Source organism: Pinus tabuliformis, chromosome Q, assembly GCF_031772625.1.
Source record: "Pinus tabuliformis cultivar Carrire ecotype Pingquan chromosome Q, CPIR1, whole genome shotgun sequence".
NCBI lineage: Eukaryota > Viridiplantae > Streptophyta > Pinopsida > Pinales > Pinaceae > Pinus > Pinus tabuliformis.
In genome coordinates this window covers 1,213,137,323-1,213,165,060 of record NC_142296.1, presented here as the reverse complement: position 1 = coordinate 1,213,165,060, position 27,738 = coordinate 1,213,137,323, and the positions used below count along the sequence as shown (strand labels likewise).

The 27,738-nt window shown below is 39.3% G+C and overlaps 1 pseudogene; it reads left to right on the top strand.

The window, feature by feature from the left end:
* The window catches only part of LOC149224140 (naringenin,2-oxoglutarate 3-dioxygenase-like), a 122,873-nt pseudogene extending 100,735 nt beyond the window's left edge, over positions 1-22,138 (top strand).
* The last annotated feature ends 5,600 nt before the right edge of the window (positions 22,139-27,738 follow it).

The following is a 27,738-nucleotide window of genomic DNA, read 5'->3' as shown; positions in this document are numbered from 1 at the left end:
CCAATATGTCCAAGCCTTTGATGCCACAACATGGTCTTCTCTCCAGAGACCACTATATTTTCTGCTCCACTTTCAGGAAGAACCTTTGCACCCATCAACAACAGTGCTACCTTGCATCTTGTACAGAGTTCCAGTCTGAACTCCTCGCATAAATACCAATGCTCCCCAAACCATCTTGCAGGTATCCTTCTCAAACACTATTTTTACACCTGCATCATCCAGCTTGCTTATAGAAATCAGATTTCTAGCCAATGCAAGAATATGTAGAACACCCGGAAGTGTTCTAACCCTTCCTCCTTGCAACTTCAACTTTACTTTTCTGCGACCAATGATTCTATCCTTCCTATCATCCCCTAAGAAGACATCTCCACCATCGTATTTCTCATACTCGCAGAACCACTCTCTATGGGGATTGAAGTGAAAGGATGCACCTGAGTCAATCAACCATGCCTCATGATCTACATGTGTACTTGGAGAAGCCAAGTACACATCCCCACCTTCATCTGAGGTGGTTTTCACCTCTGCAGAAGGAGCATCATCAGATCCCTTTCCTTTGTCAGAAGCTTTAGATTTACAATCTCTTTTGTAGTGACCTTCCTTTCCGCATTTCCAGCACACCACCTTTACAGGTTTTCCTCGAGATTTAGATCTCCCTCTAGATTTAGATCTCCCACTCGATGACTTATTTTATTTCCGTTTTGGGACCGTCCTCGTACAGACAAGGCATCACCATTCTGGCTTTCCATATTTTTCCGTCTCATCTCCTCTGTCAACAGGGATGAGACTATTTCATCAAACTGCAAGGTAGTTGCATTGCTACCTATTGCAATAACCAAACTATCCCACGAATATGATAGAGAACACAACAAATTAATGCACTTATCTTCATCTAAAATTTTGATATCAACAGATGATAACTGAATTACCACAGTATTAAATGCATTCATATGCTCCGTCACCGAGTCTCCATCCTTCATCCTCAGGTTATACATCTTTTTCCATAGGAATAGTTTATTCACCAGAGACTTAGATTGGTACAAAGTCCCTAACTTGTCCACAAAGACGTCGTTGTAGCTTCCCCTGATACATTTAGCAATATTGAATTTGAGACACACAATCATATTGTGCTCTTTGCCTTCCGATCCAACTTCTTCCATTCTTCATCGGACACTCCCGTTGGTTTAGTACTTGGATCTACCACGATCCACCAATCTTTATCCACCAACAAATCCTCCATCTTGAGTTTCCACAACTCAAAACTCTGACCATTAAATTTCTCAATCTCTATCTTTCCACTGCTCGCCATCTTCTTTCACCACCAGAATCGATCCTGTAGATCTCCCACTGAACAGGCTCTACCACAGGTCTGAGTGAAACCCCTCAGCAACAAAGGCATCCCCTTGAAGCTGCTGGCATTATGATTCAAGTGTTGTCCTTGATGGAAAATCACTCAAAGGTTGGTACAGGTGATGGCAACTTAATCAGAGGACAGATCTTAGTACAGCAGGTCAAGAAAGTTCATACACGTAGGTTCATTAAGCCCAAGTTGCGTATACACGCTAGTTCACTATATACCAAGTCGCGTGTACGCAGGTTCGCTATATACCAAGTAGGGTATACACGCAATTTCATGAACGGAAAAGAGCGTACATGTCGGAAAGCTTACTTTTGGTCCGTGGTAGTTAGTCCTTGGAATTTGTGCCTATGGTTTTGGACCATGGAGTCTCGACAGACGTGTTGATCCCTAGTATTGAGTTGATGGTATTGGGTTACTATGGTTTTGGACCGTGGTATTGTGAAGAGCCTAAAGCTATATAAGGAGAAGATCATTAGGCCAGATGAAGTGCAAGAGTGTGTGAGTGATGAAGATCTGAGGAAGTGTGAGATCCAAGTGCTGGTTATGGGTTGGTGATCTGAACCAAGGTTTCACTCATGTGGAGGATGATGAATGATGGAACGAGATCTCAAGGCTTGGAATGATTATCTTCATATGGTATGACTGTGGATAGACCAGACCTATTGACGCATGTTGATTGTTATGATCTGGGTATGTTTTGATGTCTGATATAGCTGCGGAGTTATAAGTTAGAATTTGCAGATCTGTACGCGGGTTGGTTTTGGTGAAAGAGCGTATACACGCAGGTTGGGTTCGTCGAAGTGGCGTATACAATGTGAAGTATGATATTTGAAGATGGAGTTGGATCTGGTTGTTGTTATGTTGTCTGGTTGTTGTTGACAGGGTGTCAGTGATTCAGTATTGGGTGATTCAGAGATTGATGATGCAGGTTGTACTACAATGGTGATAGTTTCATGGATCCAGTATGAAAATGTATGAAACGTGGTCTCGGGAAGATCGTAGGCCGGCACCTACGTACTGGTAAACATATCAGCCAGTACATGAGCCAGGGGGTTGTAGCTCCCTTCCAGGAGTAGCTGGAAAACGAGTGAAGGTTGTAGCCTTCTGTAGGGTTGGCACCTACGTACTAGTAAATGGATCGGCTAGTACAAAATCTATGATGGTTGTAGCCCTCTGCAAGTTGTAGCCTGCGTGCTGGTAAATAACTACACCAGTACATTGTAAAAGAAGTTTCTTATTAAAGAAGAAAGAGACGAATTGCAGCAGGTGGTTTTCACCCACATTGGGTTTCCACCTTATATCATGGTGTTCATGTGTGTGGCTTTTGTGTGATGATCTTTTCTATTATACTGCACCTGTTTCCTGTTAATATGGTTAATAATGTTCTGATGCATTTACTGAAGATAAGCTAACTGAATCATAAGATATCAGGATATACGCTAGTTGCTTTAGACACAGTAGCGTGTACACGCGGGTTCACTTAACTGAAGTAGCGTATATGTTTCTGAGTAAGAAATTTGAAAAGGTTTTACTAATCTGATAATACTGATTCACCCCCCCCCCCCCCCCCTCTCAGTATTATTTCCAACAGAAGCCAAAACAGCTCTGATACCAAATGTAGGTTTTAACCCTATACAAAAATTACTTGCATACGAATTCTAAAACACAGAAAATAAACAATTCGAGAGCATAACACATAAAACACAAATATTTTCCCCTGGATCCCAAAACCAGGACTACCAGCTTGATTTTTCATTATGTTCGTTTCAATGTTACAATACATATTTATGCATATGAAGCATCCAATACCATGGACCAAAAACCATCGCATCCAAAACCATGGACCGAAAACCATCGCATCTAAAACCATGTGCGAAAAACATGCACAAAACCATAGGTAGGTCCACCCAACCTAATATAGGGTCCAAAACCAAAATTTTCCGGGGCACTGCCCCGGACCCCATAGAGTGGGGTTACCTGCACCCCTCAAACCCCCTGTGACTCCTCCCACTACACAATCAGAGCAACAAATGGGGAGTTCCACCCCCCTTCTAACCCCCCAGTTAACTACATGGGCTAGTCATGGAAAGAATATAACACAACCCAACAAACCGAGGAGAGAAAGACTCACCATGTCATTATCAGTTGTCGTGATCCCTACACTTCCAAGCTCATCCCTAGAGGTAGTGAGCTTGTTCAGACATGTAGAGATCGTGTCGCCCTTTTCACACTTGATTTTCCGAAGCTTATCTTTTAGCGCCAACTTCATCTGATCACTATTGTTCTGATATAGATCCTTCAATTTTTTCCACATTGAAAAAAGTGTCTCCTTCCCATGGAGACTTGAGACTATGTGGTCTCGAACTCCCTCCAGAAGGATTCTCGTCGCTCTAGCCATACATTTCTTCCATTCCGCCAATTCTTGGGCATTATCAGCTGCTAGCTTGGGGACTTCTTGATCAATGAAGTCCTTCAAACTGTTGTCCTCTAACACCACTTCCATGCGATCCTTCCAGGCTATATAATTCGAGCTTCCATTAAGGGCATACTCGAGTCTCAAACTGTTGAACGCCATTGGTGAAATCTGAGATGTGATAAGAATTCGAATTCTATAATCAGGAACTTCAAACTTCGAACTTCTCCCTTTTTTTTATATTATTCTTCTCTTTGATCAACTTGGCTACGATACCATGTAGAAATTCTCACTGTAGATCACTAGATAATGCAATATAATAAAGCAAAATACTTGATCTACTTCTACAAACAAACTTGCAGAAGCTTAATCGATTATGAGTAAGATCAAATAGAACACATATAACAGAGAATGAGAAATCAATCACACATGAACACAAAAGAATACTCTAGGGAAAGCCTCAACTAAAAACCCCATTCTTTGTATTATCATACAAGTGGAAATATGTCCGGATTACACAAAGCTTTAGCTCACAAGCTATCTAGATCTCAGTACAATCCCTCAATGCTACTCATAGACTGAATAGACACAACATATGCCTTCCTCCAGTCCTCCAAGCCTCCTATTTCCTTGCGCAGTTTCTCTTGGGTCCTCTGGCTGCCACCTGTGTGAATAAACCTCTCACACAAGTCTCTAAGCTCAGAAGAAACTGCGCAATCTCCAAGGAATGATTTCCTTCTGCATGCAAGAGATATCCTGAATGGAATATTCCTACAACTGATAGTACATTGTCCCATCATCTGATCTCAACTGGGTCTTTGACTGAACTGACATGCATGAGTTATTTATGAGAGAATATTTATTTATTTGAAATGCAGGAGTTACATGCATGTGTGCATTAACTAATTGAACTCACAATCAGTTCCACAAACTGTTGGAACTAATCTAACTAGAATTAACTTAGTTAACTGAGCTAACTAATTAAAACTCAAAGTACAACTTATCCTGATCTCCTTAATCAAGGGATAACTTCCTCAATAAAAGGAAAAACTGTTGCATATCCTCTCATAGACTTCATGTTTGATTTTCTACAACTAATTAACTCAAGATGAATTAATTAATTATTTTTCAAACAGCTGCTAAAATCAAATTCAAATTTTAATTCTCAATTTTAGTTCAGGGACTAACTAAAATTGGAATGTATCCCGAAATGCTATTTATAGTAGTGCTATTTTTAGCACTTCTATTTTTAGCATGTATTGTTGCTATTTTCAACACAGTTGACCCGATTTCACCTTCAGTTAATCGTACCTTTCCCATAGAGAGTGAGTATGATACCACTCAGGTTCTTTTTGTTTCTTCAGATTCCAATGAGCTTGGAGGCAAACCTCCTGTTCCATCAAGACAAGAGGAAAATCCTCCCATTCTTGTCACTCAAGGGGGTAATTCTCCTGTTCATATGGTACACCCTCCAAGTAGTCTAATCACTGCCCTTGATTTGAATCAACTAGCAGGACGTCATCTTCCTTCTTATGTGTCTTTCCAGGTCATAGTACAGGTTTATAATATGATTGTATCTGGCACTATTATAGATGAAGGTGCATCTATGAGTATCCTTTCCTCCACTACTTGGAAAGCACTCGGTTCGCCACCACTTGTGTCTGTTACTGAGAATATGTTGGCTTTTAACAGAGGAACCAGTCAACCATTAGGGATCCTTCCTTAGTTGCCTATTACTTTGGGAGGAAAAATTGTTTATCTCAATGTGAAGGTAGTCCTAGGCCCTTTAGATTACAATTTACTTCTTGGGCATGACTATGTTTATGACATGGGAGCTATTGTTTCAACACTCTTTCGAGTGATGTGTTTCCCGCATGAAGGAAAAATTTCACTGTTGATCAGCTTTCATTTCCTGTTCCAAATATGGATTCCATTCAACCATCTTCCCTAAATGGTCCTTTTGTCCCAATGGTATCTTCCCCACCAAAGTTCAATTATGTGGCAACCTGTTCCATGCCTACATCAGCTGACGATCAATTCTGTGATGTTGTGCATTATCTACTGGGGGCATTGGAACTAGATCTCTCTAATGGATTCCTTGCTAAGTATCCCTTCTCGAGAATTGTTCTCCCATCTGATGAGAACCTCTTGGAAGTCATGAACTCTTATGGGTCATTGTTACAGGTCTATTTGGGCACATCACTCTCGACATTCAGATTAGTACTTTTAGGGCTCATCAAACCCTGATTCAGTTGTTACATGCCCTAAAGAAGTCAACTCATTGAATGCCTCCTTCTATGAAAGTTTCATGGCCTAAAGCCCTACTGAAATTCCTCCTTGGGATACCAGCACAGCACAAGCCTTGAGACAGTGCAATGCAGATCAAGCAGGCCACTATGGCCTGCACTACAGTGCACTTAGGCCCTTTTTAGCCTTCGTTGGGCACAATTGAGCGAAATTTGCATAGGGTTCTAGGAATATTCCTTCATTCTAGATGATTCTAGAAGGTTCCCATCTCTTATCTATTCCTATGAGCTCAAAATTGGATAGGCTAAGGATCCATTAACCTCCTATCCTATCATCCTTTCCTCCATGGAAACCAACTCCAAGATTGGAAATCCATTCAATACCCTCATTTATGACAAAACCACCTCCATTTCCTATAAATTGAGCATTCATCATAGTGATCAAGGGGCTAGAATTTGAAGTTTGTAAGGAAATTCTATTGGTTTGAGGATTGATTTTATGCTAAGCAATGTTATGTTGCTGGAGTGTTGAGCGTTTGGTGTGGCGAGGGTTGAACTGAAGCTGGAGGAGTGGCACAGAATCAAACTATATTGGGTGATATTATTCCTTCTACATTAATAAAGAGCTTATTCATTTTCTCATATGATTGTTCATATATGTGATGATTATGAATTTCAATGTATTTGATTCCATTGTTTATAGTTGATAGTTCATGTATCACTACAAGAAAAAGGTCATTGGTGAGGGTCATGTCTATGATGGACCTTTAAGGTTCGTCACCAATGTCTCATATGGTGACGGTCCTTAAAAAAATGTTATTATAAGTGTATGTAGTGATGGTCCTTTAAGATTTGTCACCAAAGCCATTTTCAATGACACTTTTTGTGAGGGTATTTAAAGGCCCGCCACTAATTCTCTCTTTGGTGACACTTTTGGTGAGGGTTGTTAAAGACCCATCACTAATTCTCTCTTTAGTGACACTACTAGTGACGATCTTTTATTGACCCTCACCAATGATATTTTTGGTTACTTTTGGTGACGGTCAAAAAATGTTCATCATCATTGATCATAACAATGAGTTTTTGATGATGTTATGTACGTGTTGTTATAATTTTTGTCAAAATATAACAATTTAAGACCATTGTTGTCAATTCCTTTTCATTATGTGTCCAAGGCCATAGTGGTTAGAGTCAGTCAATTTGTTAAGAATTAATTAGTGTGTATTATTTCCCTCAAGTGATAATAATATAGTTTTCCTATGAGTCAACACATGATTCATCTCTGTTATGTTTATTATCTAGAAAATTCCCTTTAGATAAACTTCCACTAGTGTGTGTAGGAACTATATTATTTAATACATAATAAAGCTATGTCAATTCTATTAATGAGAGATACCTAGCACTCCTCAAATCTCATGATGTACCTTAACATGCTTTGGCACACAGTAACATTCCTTAGCACCTTGCATGTCTTGGAATATATTTGTACCAGGAACATCTTTGTACCTAGAATATCTTGTCATGACTAGGACACCTAAGAACATGTTGGCATGCCCCAGCATATCATAACACTCCCCTGGCATGTGTTTTCATGCCCTGTATTCCCTATCATTCCTTAGAACACCTTGGCATAATATTACATTGACATACATTAGAACTTCAAGGAAACATTAGGACTTGGAATATATCGGAACCTATTATTAGTGTGCCTAGGATGCCCCTTTTGAAAAATATAAAGTCTCGACTTATTAACCCTATTATGTGTTCATTTCCTTGCATTTTAGCTTGGTTATTCCTTTTGTTTCCTTGAAACTCCTTGACGCATATTGGCATACTCTGGCACCTTGCACATCCTAGCATGTCTTAGCACCTGGCATGTCTTGGCATGCCTTGGAATTATTTGGCACATGTTATTACACCCCTCAACTACCTAGCACACTCTAGCACTTCTTGATATGCCCTGATATTTCCTCACATGCCTTACCATTGCTTAGAATACCTTGTCACTCCCTCCTTAGCATGACAACTAGCACTCATTGACACACCCTCAAATTCATTCACTTCCATGCATTTTGACCCAGTTCTCCCTTGTGTTGTCCTAGTACTCCCTAACACTCCTCAACATGCATTGACACTCTCTAGCACACCTTAGCACTCTTCGACATGCTCTGCCACTTCATAGCATGCATCACACTCCCTGACACATATTGGCACTTGGTATGTATTGGCACTTGGCAAGTCTTGAAATTTTTGGCATGTGTTGAGATGACATGGTATGCTTTGGCATGGTTTAATATTAAATTTATTTGAGATCAATTATTGGAAAGTAGATGAGAAGAAACAGAGGAAGATTTGGTACTTAAGATGCACTGACACTTGGCACTTGGCACCTAGAGTTGGTGTGCCTAGCATGCCTCTGATGGAAAAGGTAAGTTGATGACTTATTAACCCTATTAAGTGTTCATTTCCTTCTAGTTTAACTCGTTTCTCCCTTTTGTTTCCTTGATTGTCCCTAACATGCATTGTCACACCCTTTCACATCTTGGCATGCCTTTGCACTTGGCACATATTAGCTTGTTTGACATGCCTTCACACTGTCTAGCACATGTTAGCATGCCCTAACATTCCCTAACACATCTTGGAAGTCATGCCCTCACAATTAGCATTACATTTTTCCATGACTTGGGAACCTTACATTCCCTAGAACACATTGGCACTCCCTAGTTGTCATTCCCTCATAGAAAACCTTACTTTTTTTGTGACTTAGGAACCCAATGAATTCATTAGCAAAACAATATTGTGCAGAACCCAAAGTATCCCTTTCTCTAAAATTTCTTTTTCCATGCCTTATCACAACTATATGATTGCCTCCTGCAAGTCCTATTCTGAACTTCTCCCAAAACACTTCATCCTTGGTACCCTTGGAATTCACTGACACTCCTTGGCACACACTCTTACTCGTTCATTTCCGAGCATTTTGAACTAGTTAACCCTTGTGTTCCCCTTACACTCCCTAACACTCATCGGAATCCATTGACAATGTATGCCATGTGTTAGCACACATTTTCATTCCTTGTCATGCCCTAGCACTCCTTAGCTATCATGCCCTCACAACTACCCTTACCCTTTTTGAGACTTGGGAACCCAACCAAGTCTTGCCTCGACTACAACAACTTAACCAAGTTATAGTTACTACAATTAGACTATGCATTGTTCACCTAAGAACTGCCTATACAGATATTGGCTACTCATGTCCAATCTAAACTCATCCCACTTAACAAGTTACCAATTTAAGGCTCACGTCTAACCATAGCCATAAAACAACTAAGCAAGATAGTTTACATCTTGACATGCCATAACACCTAGCACGTCTAACAATCCCTTAGCACTATGTGGCGTGTCTTAGCATCTCCTACATTTCTTGGCATGCTTTGCAGTCCCTAACACACCCTAGCACTCCTTGACATGCATTGGCACTCCCTCTTTAGAACACTTGGAATTCGCTGACACTCCCTATCACACACTCTTATCTATTCATTTCCATGCATTTTGAACTAGTTCTCCCTTGTGTTTCTATGGCACTCTGTAACATTCGCTAGCACGCATTGGCACACCATGGAAATTGTCACATCTTAGCACGTTTCCCTGACACTCTATCATTCATTGGAACTGCCTAACATATCTTGTCACTCCCTCCTTACCACACCTAGAACTCACTAATACTCCCTATCACACACTCTTATTCATTCATTTCCATGTATTTGAAACTAGTGATCCCTTTTGTTTCCTTGGCAATCCATAACACTCCTTGGCATGCATTGGCACACCCCTAGCACCTGGCACATCTTGGCATGTTTCCCTGGCCTCTAGCATGCCTTTGCACTACCTACCATACCTTGTTACTCCCTCAACACATATGTAACTCACTGACACTTCCTGTCACAGAGTCTTATTTGTTCATTTGCATACATTAATTTGACCTAGTTCTCCCTTGTGTTTCCCTAGCACTTCCTAACACTTCCTAGCACATGTTGACACACCCTGGAACCTGGCATGTCTTGTCTACATGTCTCCCTAGAAATATAGCATGACTTAGCGCAGCCTAGCATACCATGTCACTCTCTCCTTAGCACACTTGGAACTCACGAACACTCCATGTCACACAATCTTATTCATTAATTTCCATGAATTTTGACCTAGTCCTCCCTTATGTTTCTCTGGCACTCCCTAACACTCCTTAGCACACATTGGCACACCTTGGCACTTGGCACATCTTGGTATGCTTCTCTAACACTCTAGCATGCCTTGGAATTGCATAGCATACCTTGTCACTCCCTCCTTAGCACACCTAGAACTCAATGACACTTCATTTCCATGCATTTGAAACTAGTGTTCCCTTGTGCTTCCTTGGCACGTTTCCCTAACACTCCCTAACCTGCATTCATGCCATACCCTCGCACCTCACACATCTTGGCATTCCTTAGCAGTTGGCTTGTCCTAGAATGCCTAGCATGTCATGGAATTTTCTAGCATGTGTTAGTAATTTCTAGAATTCCTTGGAACACCTTAGCACTCCCTAATTGGCATGCCCTCATAGATAGCTTTACAATTTTTACGACTTCGGAACCCAACCAAGTCATTGGCAAAACATTGTTGTGCCCAACACAAAGTCTCCCTTTATCTGAAACTACTTTGACCAACCCCTTATAATTCTAACCATATGCTTTCCTCCTACAATTCCTATTCTAACCTTCTCCTAATACACTTTGTCCTCGAGACACCCGGAATTCATTGACACTCCTTGGCACACACACTTATTTGTTCATTTCCATGTATTTTGACCTAGTTCTCCCTTGTGATGCCCTAACACTCCCTAACATTCCTCGACGTGCATTGGAAATTTTCATTCCTTGGCATGCCCTAACACTCCTTAGCTATAATGACCTCACAACTACCCTTACTTTTTTTGGGACTTGGGAACCCAACCAAGTCTTGCCTCAACTATAACAACTTGACCAATTTACAGTTACTACAACTAGAATATGCCTTGTTCACCTAAGAACTAACTATAACTCATCTTAGGCTACTCATGTATAATTTCAACTTATCCAACTTAACAAGTTACAAGTTACCATGTCAAGGATCACGTCCAACCATGGCCGTAAAACCACTGAGAAACATAGTTTACCTATTAACATGTCACAGAACCTGGCACATCTAACAATCCCTTGGTACTATGTGGCATGTGTTAGCACCCCCTACATTCCTTGGAATGCTTTGGCACTCCCTAGCACTCCCTGACATGCGTTGGAAATCTAGCATGCCTTGGCACTCCCTAACATGCCCTGGAAATCTAGCATGCCTTGGCACTACCTAACATATAACCTTGTCACTCCCTCCTTAACACACCTGAAACTCACTGACACTCCCTATCACACGCTCTTATTCATTCATTTCCATGCATTTTGAGCTAGATCTCCCTTATGTTTCCATGACACTCCCTAATACCTAGAACATCTTGGCATGTCGCCCTAGCACTCTAGCATTCCTTGGCACTACCTAACATACCTTGTCACTCCTCCTTAACACACCTAGAACTCACTGACACTCCCTGTCACATACTCTTATTCATTCATTTTCATGCATTTGAAATTAGTGCTCCCTTGTGTTTCTATGGCACTCCCTAACACTCCCTCGCATGCATTGGCACACCCTAGCACTTGGCACACCTTGGAATATCGTTTCCCTGGCCTCTAGCATGCCTTAGAACTACAAAGAATATCTTTTCACTCCCTCAACACACTTCGAACTCACTAACATTTTCTGTCACAAAATCTTATTCATTCATTTCCATGCATTGTTTTTACCTAGTGGTTCCTCGTATTTCCATGGCACTCTGTAACAATTCCTAGCACGCGTTGGCACATCTTGGTTAGATGTTTCCCTCGCACTCTAGCATGCCTTAGCACTGCCAGCATACCATTTCGCTCCCTCCTTAACACACCTCAAACTCACTGCACTCCCTGTCAGGCACTCTTATTCATTCATTTCAATGCATTTTAACCTAATTCTCCCTTATGTTTCCCTAGCACTCACTAACACTCCTTAGCATGCATTAGCACACCTTGGAACTTGGTACATTTTGGCATGCTTCCCTTTCACTGTAGCATGCCTTGGCATTGCCTAACATACCTTTTCACTGCCTCCTTAGCACACTTGGAACTCGCTAAGACTCCCTGTCACACACACTTATTCATTAATTTCCATGCAATTGAAACTAGTGCTCCCTTGTGTTTCTTGGCACTCCCTAACACTCCCTAGCATGTGTTGGCACCACACCCTAACACTTGGAACATATTGGCATCCCTAACATGCCTTGGAACTATCTAGCATGTGTTAGAACTTCTTGGCATTTCCTGACACATGTTGGCACTCCCTAGTTTTCATGTCGTTATAGATAGCCTTACCTTTTTTGCGACTTGCGAAACCAACCAAGTCATTGAAAAAATAATGTTGTGCCTAGCCCTGAAACTCCCCAACACTCCTTGGAATGCATTCACATTGTCTGGCATGTGTTAGTATGCCTTTTCATTCCTTAGCACGCCCTGACACTCATTAGTTATCATGCCTTCACAACTACCTTTACATTTTTTGCAACATGGGAACCCAACCATATCCTCCCTCAACTATAACAACATCTTCACCAAGTTAAAATTACTACAACTTGACTATGCCTTGTTCACCGAAGAACTTCCTATAACTCATCTTAGGCTACTCGTGTTGAATATCAACTCATACAACTTGAAAAGTTATGAAGACAAGGCTCATATCCAACTGTGGTCGTAAAACAACTAAGCAACAAAGTTTACATCTTGACATGCCATAACACCTGGCACACCAAACAATCCCTTGGCACTATGTAGCACATGTTAGCATCCCCTGCATTTATTCGCATGCTTTATCACTCCCTAGCACATGCTAGCACTCCTTGACACTTATCACACCTCGTACTTGCTAACACTCTCTGTCACACTCTTATTCATTCATTTCCATGCATTTGAAACTCGTGCTCCCTTGCGTTACCCTAGAACTTGGCCCTAACACTCCCTGACATGTGTTGGTGCCACACCTTGGTGCGTGGAACTTCTTGGCATGACTTAGCACTTGCCATGTCTTGGCATGCCTAAAATGCCTTGGAACTCTCTAACATGTCTTAGTACTTCATGGCATTTCCTAGAACACCTTGACACTCCCTAGCTGTCATGCCCTCATAGATAGCCTTACTTTTTTACAACTTGGGAACTCAACCAAGTCATTGACAAAACAATGTTGTGCCCAACCCAAATTTTCTCTTTGTCTGAAACTACTTTGTACATGCCTTATTGCAACCATAGGCTTGCCTCTTGCAAGTCCTATTCTAAGCTTCTCCTAACACACTTTGTCCTTGGGACACCTGGAATTCACTGACACCCCTTGGCACACATTCTTATTCATTCATTTCCAAGTCTTTTGACCTAGTTCTCCCTTTTGATGGCTGGGAACTGGGTAGCATACCTTTTTACTCCCTCCTTAGCACACCTGGAACTCGCTGACACTTCATTTAGATGCATTTGAAATGAGTGATCCCTTGTGTTTCCCTAGCACTTTTTCCTCACACTTCCTAGCATGCATTCACGCCACACCTTGGCACCTGACACATCTTGGCATGCCTATCATGCCTTGGAACTATCTAGCATGTGTTAGTACTTCCTAGCATTCCCTAGGACACCTCGGTACTCCCTAGTTGACATGCCCTCTGATGAGTGCTAGCATTGCAGCAAGAATGCTACAAATCCTCGGGCTACCAAATTTACTTCATCAACCCATGAGGGTTTGTACAAACTTGGAGGTGACAGTGTCGTATACACAAATAGATGTAATGGTCACTCTTGTCACTATTCAAATGGGGTGATATACCACTAGGGTTTCTCAAACCAATATTCTATTGACTAGAAGAAGTATGACTACCAACTAGAGAAGGGAAAATTATCCTTAATGAAAGAAAAGGAATGCTGCCTATTTTAAGGAATGAAAAACTAAATTGGAAGATGCTTGTAAAGTGAGATGAAATCTTTTAGCTACTCATTGACACAAATTTCTTGCAAAATAAACCTAGTTTAACCTTATTTATAACACGTGATGATCTAAACTAATTGAGTGTGGAATATTATCTAGGGAGTATTATAACTGCTGCATGCATGTGCTAATTTAGAAATGGTAGAAAATTCTTTTTTTTCTTTATGTTTTCATTTCATGAATGCAAATGAAAATCTTCACTTATTCTTTGGCAGGGGAGACATGTATTAAGGAATAGTTTTAGATAGGTCGTAATGGTATGGAAGCCAAGTGGAGGCCCAAGCTTAAGTGACGATTTTTCTAAATTCGGGCTCAAAACAGGCCACTATAGGTTTTCATGTAATACTACTATAGGATGTCCTAGTTCTACTACAAGATGCCCTGTTTTACTACATGAAACAGGCTGAAATCTTAGGAAGTGGTAGGGAAGGTGGAATGAAGTGTGGAAAAGGTATATAATGGGAGAATAAGACATGGAGGAGGTGAACACTATCCAGGGCTCAATCAAGTGCTTTAATATGGTTGGATTTGCTCAATGGAAATGGCAATTTTGCTTATAAAACAAGAATTCTAATCTATAATTTGGATGCATTCTATCTCTATAAAAATTTCCTAGAGAAATAGTGGGAAAATTATTTGGGTATATAAGTGTCTTGATAGATGCAAGCATGTTCGTAAAATGCACTATTGTTCAATGTTTATAGTTAGGTTGATGTTAGACCCTATAGTACAAGAAGTTCCTAATTATTTTGTGTGGTCCCAATGTTTGGGCAAAATGTTTGATTGGTCTCCAATTTGTATGTTTTTTGAGATGACAATCCTATAAGTAAATCATAATGGAGGAACATATATGAAGAATTTGTTGTAGAGATGCTAGAATGTTTCTGCGATGAATAACTAGTGGTTGGTTATTATAGTTGTGAAAGATGAATTCAAACAATATTATTTTATGCCCAGTGTTAATGGTAGATATTTCTTAGTTGGAATTATAAGTTTTCAACATGGAGGACATAATGATGTTGTAGACATAATAGATATTTTTTGGCATTTCATCCATAAGCATGGAAATGATATTCCTTGTGGTAGTAACAAAGATTGGTTGGAGATGTATAAACAAGGTACACCTTTTATTAGATTGAATCAAAATCGAGACCACATGGAAAAATGAATCACATCTTATATTTGGAGGAAGTATACCATGTTGTGTGTAGATTATGTATATTGGTCATTGATGTTTTTGAGCTTGATCTTAGCTATATTTGGTACTTGGGAGGAGTGTTGTAATAACATGTGACATTATAAAAGCTTGTAATTATTTCCTGCATGATATGAAGCATGTAAATAGTATGTAACAATATCTATCTATGTATTATGTAAAGGCCATATCATTATATGACTCTTGTAAGAAGGCATACCCATTATCCATGTGTCCATGATGATCAGGATAACTTGTTTAATATAGTGCACAATCTATGATAGCGTATGGGCCATGTGTCAGGGAGGTCTTAGTGCATTAGTAGTTGCAATAGTTAGGTACCCATGTATTTTGGTGGATTTTCACTTCCTTATGTGGATGCTAACAATTTGATAATGTCTACAAGATCAAGGAATGAGACGAAAATCTTGAGTTAGATCATATATATACTTTATTGATCATGCATGGAAAATAGTATGTAGGTCTCTCTGCCATGAAGGAGACATCTGTGGACAAAATGTAGTAGATGAAAACACAAGTGTAGGTGCTAACGGTGCAAAGGCCAAGAGTAGAGGTGTTATATACATTATTTTCACCTACAATATCTCCTCCCTCTACACTTATCAAATTTCATTTGCACCTTTTCATGTAATTGCTAGTTTTAATAGGTTAAAATATTAGACAAATAAACATTATAACAACTATTTTGAACTATTTTGACCTTAAATCACATTAGGAGGAAAACAAGTTTATATTCCATTAAAAAGGAAAAAATCCCTTTATCTTAACTTTTTAATTAACTATCTCACTTTTTTGAAACCTTCACATCTTTGGTCCAATTCATGGCGGTAGACATTTTTTTCCCTCCTATCACCTACTTTCAAACCCTTTGTTTATGCGGTTATAGTTTTGATCTACCCCGTTTTAGGAAACTGTGATCCTTTTTATCGACCACTAGCAACAAAAAATCTGAAAATCTTCACTCTATCTTCACTATACTAAGTCAATATCGTGTTTGACTACAGAGAATCTTAGCAAAGCAAGTGAGCCAACTCCTTCTCTGTGTCCTCAGCAACAAATATGATGAATATGTTAGGGTTCTGAACACCCATAAGCAAAGGGAATTTGACCTCTCTCCTGCAAGTATTGTAATTCCTTCCACTTCTACAATTGCGGGTTCAACTAGCCTGGCTAGGCAATTGAGGTCGATTTAATGGAGAAGTGGATCAAGCCTGAGATTCCAATGGTAGTTGGCCTGATTTCAGTGACAGGAATTGGATTCGCAACATGTGCGTGATGTTTTTACTTGCTTTCAACTTTACCATTTGACAACATGTTTATGGCCTTGTTTGAATGTTGGAATTTAGTCATTTTCCCAATAATTGTTTGTAGTAGTTTATGCTCTATTTGCAACAGTAATCTTTATTTATCAAGGTTCTTCGAATTTATAGGTTCATGATTAAAGACATTTACATTTGAGTGCCCCTGGGTCGAGTTCATTTTATTTCAACCTTTTCTTCTATCAATCCTTGTGTTTTTTGGTGATTTACAATTTGGTATCAATATTACTTTCCAGCTGCGACACCTTGTTGGATTTCTTAAATATATCTCCTTGGATTTATCTTGCTATCTTTCTTGAGAAGCACGATTATTTATTTGCATAGGTAGGGTTGAAGTTTAAGCAGTTGGTTATGCATTTGAAGGAAGATTTCCTTATATGATTTGGTTCTGTTTGGCAGGTATATCAACCTTCAGAGGAAGAAGTGATGGGATTTCTTGATCCCTATGCAAATATAGTTTGTTTAGATTATAATGAGGTTTGTGATGATGATCTTATATTATTGTGTGATCACTATGATTCAACATATCCTAAATATTTTGCTGGCCTTGGAAGGGCTATCCCTGAAGGAGATTGGTATTGTTAAGGCTATCAAACATCTATGCCTGGAAAATACAACACACATGATGAATATGTTAATGATTTGTGCTTGATTTTGACAATGGGATGAAGCCTTAGGTATCAGAGGATTTCTAGAAGATGCTCCAGTTGGGATGGTTCCAGAAAGAATAAAATTAGATCTCACAAAGAAAAGGCCAACTCATGTAAGAACAATTCGATGGCCAATTCAAGGTCAAGTGTTGTGAGTGTAAGAATCTTAATTGCTCATGTATGATCAAGAACTAGAAATAGTCAAGATAGACATATTCCTACAACTATTAACGCTTTGCAAAATCCAGAAAGGATAACAGAAGAGATCTCATGCAGGGATATTGGAAATAATAGGTTGCCAACACCTAGTGTTTCTAATGATATATTTGGTATAAGATTATATGAAAGAAGTAACAATTTACATCATCAACTAAACAATGACACTTCATTTAGTAAACCTCATGAAAAAGGAGGCCACAAAGTTGAAGGTGCAAAGGAGAAGGTGATCTCCATGGTAAAATCTCACATGAATCACCTACTCACAAGGGAACATATAGGTAAAAGCATCTTTATTTTTCCTTGTTTTATGGTTTGTTTCTATAGAGTTTATTTTATTGGGTGTACACTATATGTATCTAAAAATTTCTCTTTAGGAAATCCTATTTTTATTATTTCCATGACTCAGGAACCCAACCAAGTCATTGGCAAAACATTGTTGTGCCCAACCCAAAGTCTCCCTTTGTCTCAAATTTCTTTGTCTAGTTCCCTATTGCAACCACAGAATAACCTCTTGACATTCCTATTTTGAACTTGATGGAGTTGACATAAGCACTAATAGGAAATTACGAAAAAGGAAATTGATATAGCTTTAAAAATTCTCCATGAAAAATCTAAAATCTATTCAGGAAATGGTCTCTACACTTGTCTACATATTGAAGTGCAACCATTCATTGGCTTTGGTCTCTACACTTGACTACATATTGAAGTGCAACCATTCATTGGCTTGACATTGATCTTGAAAACCTAGACACAATGGAGAAAATGCATTTACTATTTAAACATTTTTTTAAAGTAAATTTCATATTTACATAACAAGTGGTCATTTATTTCCTCTGTTTTCTAGGTTTGGGATGCATTAGGAATTGAAGATTGAGGTCCTAATGGGTCCCTTATTGAAGAAGTTTCTTTAGCTACAACAAAAATTGTAAGACAATGCTTTGACTCTTCCAATGGTTATTCTGTGGACTTATGTATGAGGAAATTGATTTTTTTTGGTAATAATCTAAGAAGTAAAGATAATATCTGGTATGCTTACAATAATGAAGGTCAAATGGTTGTGGGTATTCTCTAGAAGAAGATAGTTGATATGAGTAGAAATTAGCAATATGTTCTAGATTATTTCTTGTCACACAATTTATCTAATCTAATCCACACAAAATCCTAGAACCATACATTTTAACATCCTTTGCCCCATAGAGGAATATTGGTAGTGTATTCCTTTTGTGACTATTGTTAGGATGGCTCTAGTTTCCACCACCATCTCCTAATGCAATGATCAATGTAACACTAGGGTAGATTAAGATTTGTGTTGTATGAATGGTATATTGTGGGGGGAAATAACACAAAAGCTTTTATTTTCATTCCTATCATGGACACCTTCAAATATGCATTGCCCTCCAAGCAAGGATTTATCTCAATTAGAACATATGTTTTTAACTCCTTGAAGATGCACTCAAGAAATATACTCTACCCAACAATGTCATTAATTGTTCTAATATCAAAATTGGTCTAGTACTTATGTAATTGTAAGGTCTTTGGCTTGCAACACCACCTCCATCCCAAAATAAAATGTCAAGCTTAGTATTGGGAGCTTAGTACCCCACTATGGCTAAGTACACCATATCCTCCTTTATCCACTTAGACATTACTTGAGTAGTCTTTAACTACTTAAATTACCATCATGACTTACTGACAAATTCATCTCTCCTGAGGTAGAAATTGTACATTAACATAGCCAAACAATGTCCTAAAAGTAACATTTCTTTTCCATTTTTCCCAAGAGCCAATAAAATAACTTTTTTTTCCTCAAACACCTCTTCCTAATGTCACCTTCTACCTTTCCCAACCCATTTCCAAGAATAATTAGCATCCCTAAATAAGCTTAGGGAAAATTTAGGGTCAGGATTAAAAGCATTAAAGTCACTTGAAGGCATTTTGTAGGTTAAACCCTACCCGCTCTATCATTAAACCCTAATTTAACTCATCTACCATATTTCAAAGATTTTAGACAAATATTTCCTATGATTGTATGTTGACTCTATGATAGACTCAAGGTTAATGAAATGTTTCTAAATATGGGCTATTGTTGTCTAATGGCCTAACGTATTCCATCTTATAGTGGCAAGAATGTCTCACTTAAGACACAATAATTCCCATTAATAGAGTACGACATGTTAAATATTTTAGTGAGAATCACATTCATTATGATATTATTAGCAACCATTTAAGACAATAATAATATATTATACTAATAACATGCATGGTATTACATAACTCCAATGTAAAATAAACACCAAAATTGATAACAAATACAATCCCTCTTACAACTTCTCCCTAATATTAAATTTATTTAAATAACACAAAAAAAAAAATAGAATATCTTAAAAAAAAAAAACTCAAAATTACACTATAGAATCTACCAATTATAAACCACTCAACACACAAATAACATTCCGAAGACTCCATTTAATAAAAAAAAAAAAAAATACACAAATGCAAATAATATATAACATATGACATAACTCCTCAACATAATGTAATTAGCCTCCCATCGATCAACATACTCAACCTTCTACATATTTACTACTTCCACAAATTTATATTTTTTCAAATTTCGTTAAGCTTTTCTCTATGATTCATGCTTTTATGACCAATCTTTAAAGCGGCCTTGAAAAACACACGCATTTTATATCAAAATATCAATTTATTCAAAGGGTTTGCGTAGGGTAGGAGGAGAATGGGCGCAGCCATGCTGTGGCAGGTCTGATCCGGTACATTTCGTTGGGTTTGTCCACGGGGTGGAGGATTTGTGGTGACAAGCCATCTCCAAGGTGAAAGCGTTCTAGACTAGAGAGAAATCCGCATTATCTCTCTTATCCCTTTCACCAGCGTGATTACAACAATATTTCAGCTTGTTTCATATGAATTTAACACTAAATTGTGTATTTGCAGGGAGGTTGTGGAGAAATACAGCGAATCCCTGATGGGTTTGGCATGAAAGCTGTTGGGGATAATATCAGAGGCATTGGGATTGGAAACTGAAGCAGTGACCAAGGCTTGTGTGGAGATGGACCAGAAAGTGGTGATAAACTTCTATCCCAAATGCCCACAACCAGACATGACATTGGGACTGAAAGGCACACCGATCCGGGCACCATCACTCTTCTCCTGCAAGACCAAGTTGGAGGCTTATAAGCAACCAAGGACGACGGAAAAAACGGGATCACCATGGAGCCCATTCAAGGAGCTTTTGCCGTCAATTTGGGAGATCATATGCATAAGTGTATCGAATCACCCGAGTAATTTCAATCTTTTTGTTTGGGTATTTTTATTTTGATTGCAGATTCCGTGTATCTAACAATTACAGAACATTTATATATGTGTTGCTTATGGAGATCGAAAAGTTTAATTAATACATACCAAAATCTAAATATATTCATATATGTTTTAAAGCTCATTCATTTAAATACTCAAATATACCATAGCCATAAACTGAATCTTTTATTAATAATATTATTGTATTGTTTTCTAATCATTGTGATGTAATAATATTGTAGTATCTTAACAACGGCAAGTTCAAGACCGCTCACCATCAAGCCGTGGTGAATTTGAACAGCAGCAGGCTGTAGATTGTGAAGTTTCAGAATCCAGCGCAGGAGGCAATCGTGCACCGGTTAGATGGAGTTGACAAGGAGGCGGAAGGTGACAAGTTCATCATGGAAGACGGCTCGGTAATCACACGATCGAGATAGTTCACTGGCCAATTCGATTTGATTGACTACCTTTCCGGGCAGCCACTCCTGGTCTACGTATGAAACAAGTTATTGGCTTCCATCTTTGCCAGAAAATAAAAACACTGACATGGTCTTAGCTTAGTGTTAAAGCACACCACCCTGGTTGTTAAAAAAATTATTGTTATGCTGAATTGTGGGGATTGAGAAATTCTTCAAAACAGAATGAGTCTGAGCTTGGATAACATAGGAGAGTGTTGGGGATTTTTCTGTCAAAATTCCAAAAACACAATATAAAATCACAGAACAGAGAACATGCTCTGTTCTTCACACACAGGATCTTTAACACAGCGGAAGTTTAAAATATTGTTTATGAGAACAGAGTACAGCATGCATAAACAGGGATCTGTATTCAAAAAAAATGAAAAGCCTGATACAATATTCTTCCTCTTCTGCTCAGAGGGATTCACCAAAAGAAAACACACACACACTACATTACAGTCTACGCTGCTGCGTAAAACATTCACTTGCGCTGCTGGACTACACCTGTGTCACACACTATCACACTAAAAACTACAATGCACACACCTAACTTACATACAAAATCTGAATAGTTTTAATGAACAAAAATGGAGTCCCATACTGGGAACTATTCGAGGCTGTCCTTCTCGTCCTCGGCTGAATTGAGCATTAACTGAGGTCGCTGGAAATTCAATGTGCAGGAGCTTGCACGCAACCTGTTTCCTTCTCAGCCATGCTGTAAATTGAAGGCTTCTGCCTGCTATGCTGTACTGTTCCATGCTCACTTTAACTGCCTCCGCGCCAATTCTCTGTTTTTCCATATATTTGAAATCATACATAAAATACATTGAAAATGCTTTGAGCGCGGACTTGTAAGTTTATCAAAGACTATTTGTAATGTTGTCGGGTCCGCTCCGTCGCATCGCAACATTACTCATGTTAAAAGCCCCGACCCTATGACATTGCCGATAGCGATGTGCCGATGCGATATCGGCGATCGTTCATCGCACAATAACAAAACCACTTTGTAAGTCCTCCGCTGCGACTTCGCCGATGCGATATCGGCGATATTTCATATCGCTGCCGCTGCCTGCCTCCGATGCTCCAACCCGCCGATATGCCGACTTGCCGATACGCCGATACGATCTAGACCGTTGATCAGTTAGATCTGACGGCTGAGGTTAAAGCGGATCTTTAAGCCTGCAAATTTATTTTTGAAGCGATTTTTCTCCCGATCCTTGGTGATACGCACGGTTTATTGTCCTCATGCTGCCGCATGGCTCAACTGTTGCACAGTTGAAATTATATTTTCAACACTCCCCTTTAATTTCAACTGTTGGGCATTCAATCATACCCAAACACTTCCTCAAAAATTCGAAGCTTTTCTGATCCAAAGGCTTTGTTAAAATATCTGCAACCTGTTCCTGAGTCCTGCAATGTTGCAAATTAATTTCTCCATTGCTTACCAATTCTCTGATATAATGAAACCTTGTATCAATGTGTTTCGTTCTCTTATGAAACACTGAATTCTTTGACAATGCAATAGCTGAGCTATTGTCACAAAAAATCATTGTCGCTTTTGCCTGCTCTTGGCCTAAGCTTCTCAACATTCTTCTCATCCACACTGCTTGACATGCTGCTGCTGTAGCTGCCACATACTCTGCCTCTGCTGTAGACAATGCTACAATGGACTGCTTCTTAGAAGCCCATGAAATGGCTCCTGAACCCATATGAAAAACATAACCGGAAGTGTTTTTCCGATCATCTACACTTCCAGCCCAATCACTATCAGTGTATCCAACCAAATCTGAATGTTCTGAGACATTATATAAAATTCCAAACATTTTGGTACCTTTGACATACCTCAAAATTCTTTTTGCTGCCTGCCAATGTGCCTCTTTTGGCTTCTCCATAAATCTGGAAATTAAACTAACAGCATACATAATGTCAGGCCTAGTTGCTGTTAAATACATAAGGTTGCCAACAATACTCTTGTACAAACTTGGATCAAAGTCCTTACTGTTGTCCTCTTTGCTGAGTTTTAATCCCATTACTGTGGGAGTGATCGCTGCCTTGCATTCTTGCATGTTAAATCTGCCCAATACTTGATTTATATATCTAGCTTGTGAGATAAAAATTCCTTTTTCATTTTGATCTACTTCTATTCCTAAGAAGTATCTCAACAAACCCATGTCAGTCATCTCAAACTCTTCTTTCATGACTGATTTAAAATTTTCAATGAGGTAGTCATCATTACCTGTAAAAATCACATCATCAACATACAAGACAACAATTAAAATTTTACCATCCTTTTCTTTGATGTAGACGGTGGGTTCTCCTTCACACTTGTCAAATTCATTATCCAATAGATAAGAATCTATCCTGCTGTACCATGCTCTTGGCGCTTGCTTCAGCGCATAAAGAGTTTTCTTCAATTTGCACACTTTGTGCTCTTCACCTTTCTTCTCATAGCCTAGAGGTTGTTCAACATAAACCTCTTCCTTTAACACTCCATTTAGGAATGCTGACTTCACGTCCATTTGGTAGACTTTCCATTTGTTTTGAGCTGCTATGGACAGCACTGCTCTCACGGTTTCCATTCTTGCAACCGGTGCAAAAGTCTCCTCATAGTCTCTCCCATATTGCTGCTTGTACCCTTTGACAACCAGCCTTGCCTTGTGCCTTTCTATCTTGCCTTCAGCATTGCTTTTGGTCTTGTAGACCCATTTCACTCCAATGACTTCTTTGCCTTTTGGTAGCTCAACCAAATCCCATGTTTTGTTTCTCTCTATGGCATTAATCTCTTCATCCATAGCTTCTATCCATTTCCTATCTTTAATTGCATCCTCGAAATGAATAGGATCATCAACATGACAATACAAGGCAAATAAGGAATTCATTCCTTCATCATAAATATCACTTAGATTTCTAAATTTCTTACCTCTTTCACTTGGTGTGCAAGTGCTTGAAGATGCACTTGAATTTCCTCCTTGTGGTGTGCTTGGAAAAGCACTCTCATTTATCCTCAATGGTGTCCCTTGCTATCCTTGTGTTGGCGCTGCTGTTTGGGGATGCATTTCAGCCACCTCCTCATCATCTTCATCATGAGACAAACAGTTTTTAACATTCACTGTTTTCTCTATGCTTCCATCCCAAACTTCCTCCTCAATGAACTGAACATCTCTGCTCACAAAGAACTTCTTGGTAGATGGGATATACAACCTGTAAGCTTTGGATTCCTCATTGTATCCAATGAAGATACATTTCTCCCCTTTGCTATCCAACTTCTTCCTTAGCTGATTTGGAATGTGTGCATAAGCCACACATCCAAAAACTCTCATGTGGGTGACTCCTTGCTTTCTTCCACTCCATGCTTCTTCCAGCACTTTGTTCATCACAGCTTTTGTAGGACACCTGTTCAAGATATATACAGCACAATTTACAGCTTCAGCCCAATAATCATTTGGCAAATTCTTTGTCTTCAACATGCTCCTCGCCATATCCATGATGGTCCTGTTCTTCCTTTCAGCAACTCCATTTTGCTGTGGGGTGTACCTTGCTGTAAACTGCTTGTGAATTCCACTTTCTCTGCAAAACCGTAGGAATTCCTTGGAGATATACTCACCTCCTCTGTCTATTCTCAAAACTTTGATGCACAGCCCACTCTGATTTTCCACAAGTGCTTTGAAATTTCGGAATTTTTCAAACACTTCCAATTTGTTCTTCAAGAAATAAACCCAAGTCTTCCTTGTAAAATCATCAATAAATGTTAGGAAATACTGGCTGCCTACTAATGATGAAGCTTGCATCGGTCCACATAAATCTGAGTGGATGATTTCTAAGGGTGCCTTTGCCCTTATGCTCTTCCCTGATAGAAAACTTTCTCTGTGTTGTTTTCCCAAAATGCAACCTTCACAAAGGCTGTCCGGTTTCTCTATCAGTGGTAATCCTTTTACCATTCCTTTTCTGCTCAACAAGTTTAGGCCTCCAAAATTGAGATGACCAAATCTCAAGTGCCACAACCAATTTTCATCCTTTGGCACGCTTTGGAAAGCCTCTCGGGTAACTGCTGCAATTACATTTTTGTTTTTCAAATCTGCCATGATCCTAAGAGGGAACATCCTGTTCCTTGTCATTTTTACTTCAGCAATGCATCATTTGCTAGGTGCTATATCCATGATGGTGCATACATCATTTTTAAAGAAAACATTGTACCCCTTATGGACAAGTTGTCCAATACTCAAGAGGTTACATCTCATTCCAGGGACATAGTCGACATCTGCTATGGTTTTCCTTTCTCCTTGCTTTGTAAATATTTTTACCTCACCTTTACCCATAACATAAATTTTGCTATCAGTCCCAAGTGTGACTTGTGACTTCACACTTTGATCTAAAGCAGAAAACAAAGCTATGTTTCCTGTCATATGGTTGCTGCAACCGGAGTCTAGAAACCATATATATTCACTATTTGTTTCAGCCATATTACAAGCTAACAATACATTATCTTGGTTGATATTTTCTCTAGTGATATTTGCACTAGATCTGTTACTCACATCATGTTGCTTCTTCCTACATTCACTGGCATAATGCCCATATTTTTTACAATAATAACATTGGACATTGGATTTTTCATACCTTTGTCCTTGAGCATGATGTTGTCCACTTTGTTGGCTGCTGCCTTGGCCTTGGTTCTGATTTGGATTGCTGCTTCTTCCTTGAGCATTTGTTGGACTGTTCCTTCCACCTCTGTTTTGGCTTCTGCCTCTTCCTCTCTTGTTTCCTCTGCCTTGACCTCTTCCTCTTCCAAAGGACATCTGGGTCTTGAAGGCTTGCTCTAGAGATGAGTTTTCATTTCTACTCAACCTCTGCTCATGTGTGATCAGTGATGCATGAAGCTCATCAACTGAAAAGTTTGAGAGATCCTTTGTCTCTTCTATGGTGGTGACAATCACATGGAACCTTGAGGGTAGACACCTCAATAGTTTCTCCACAATCCTCCTTTCTTCAAGTATCTCTCCATGAGATCTTATTTGTGTGACCAGGCCAATTACTTGAGTGAAGAATGAGTCAATATTGTCTGACTCCTTCATGCACAGGTTCTCAAAATCTTTTCTCAGCAACTGTAGTTTTGTTGTCTTCACTCTCTCCATGCCTTGATAGGTTGTTTTAAGAGTTTGCCATGCATCTTTGGATGTCTTAGCTGCTGCTAACCTTGGAAACACGCTTCCATGCACTGCTTGATACAAGAAGAAGAGGGCTTTTGAGTCCTTCTTCTTGTGGCTCTTTAACAGATCCTTCTCTCCCTGAGTTAATGCATTAAACTCATTTTCATCTGCTGGTTGTTCAAAACCATCTTCAACTATTTCCCATAAGTCTTGGGAAGCAAACAAGGCTTTCATTGTTATTGCCCAATAGTCATAATTTTTACCATCAAATAGTGGGAGCTGCATACCCATACTATTGCTGGTGCTCGTGCCAGCCATTCTTGCACTACTTGACTATGCTTCAAATACTTTACTTGGATTCTTTTGCTTGAGACTTCGCTCTGCTGGAGAAGTTGCTGCAGTAGGAATCCTTCCTTCAGCTTCTTTGAACCCTTCAAAGAGCCAGAACTAGCTCCGATACCACTGTTGGGGATTTTTCTGTCAAAATCCCAAAAACACAATATAAAATCACAGAACAGAGAACAATGCTCTGTTCTTCACACACAGGATCTTTAACACAGCGGAAGTTTAAAAGATTGTTTCTGAGAACAGAGTACAGCATGCATAAACAGGGATCTGTATTCAAAAAAAAATGAAAAGACTGATACAATATTCTTCCTCTTCTGCTCAGAGGGATTCACCAAAAGAAAACACACACACACTACATTACAGTCTACGCTGCTGCGTAAAACATTCACTTGCGCTGCTGGACTACAACTGTGTCACACACTATCACACTAAAAACTACAATGCACACACCTAACTTACATACAAAATCTGAATAGTTTTAATGAACAAAAATGGAGTCCCATACTGGGAACTATTCGAGGCTGTCCTTCTCGTCCTCGGCTGAATTGAGCATTAACTGAGGTCGCTGGAAATTCAATGTGCAGGAGCTTGCACGCAACCTGCTTCCTTCTCAGCCATGCTGTAAATTGAAGGCTTCTGCCTGCTATGTTGTACTGTTCCATGCTCACTTTAACTGCCTCCGCGCCAATTCTCTGTTTTTCCATATATTTGAAATCATACATAAAATACATTGAAAATGCTTTGAGCGCGGACTTTTAAGTTTATCAAAGACTATTTGTAATGTTGTCGGGTCCGCTCCGTCGCATCGCAACATTACTCATGTTAAAAGCCCCGACCCTATGACATTGCCGACAGCGATGTGCCGATGCGATATCGGCGATCGCTCATCGGCGATATTTCATATCGCTGCCGCTGCCTGCCTCCGATGCTCCAACCCG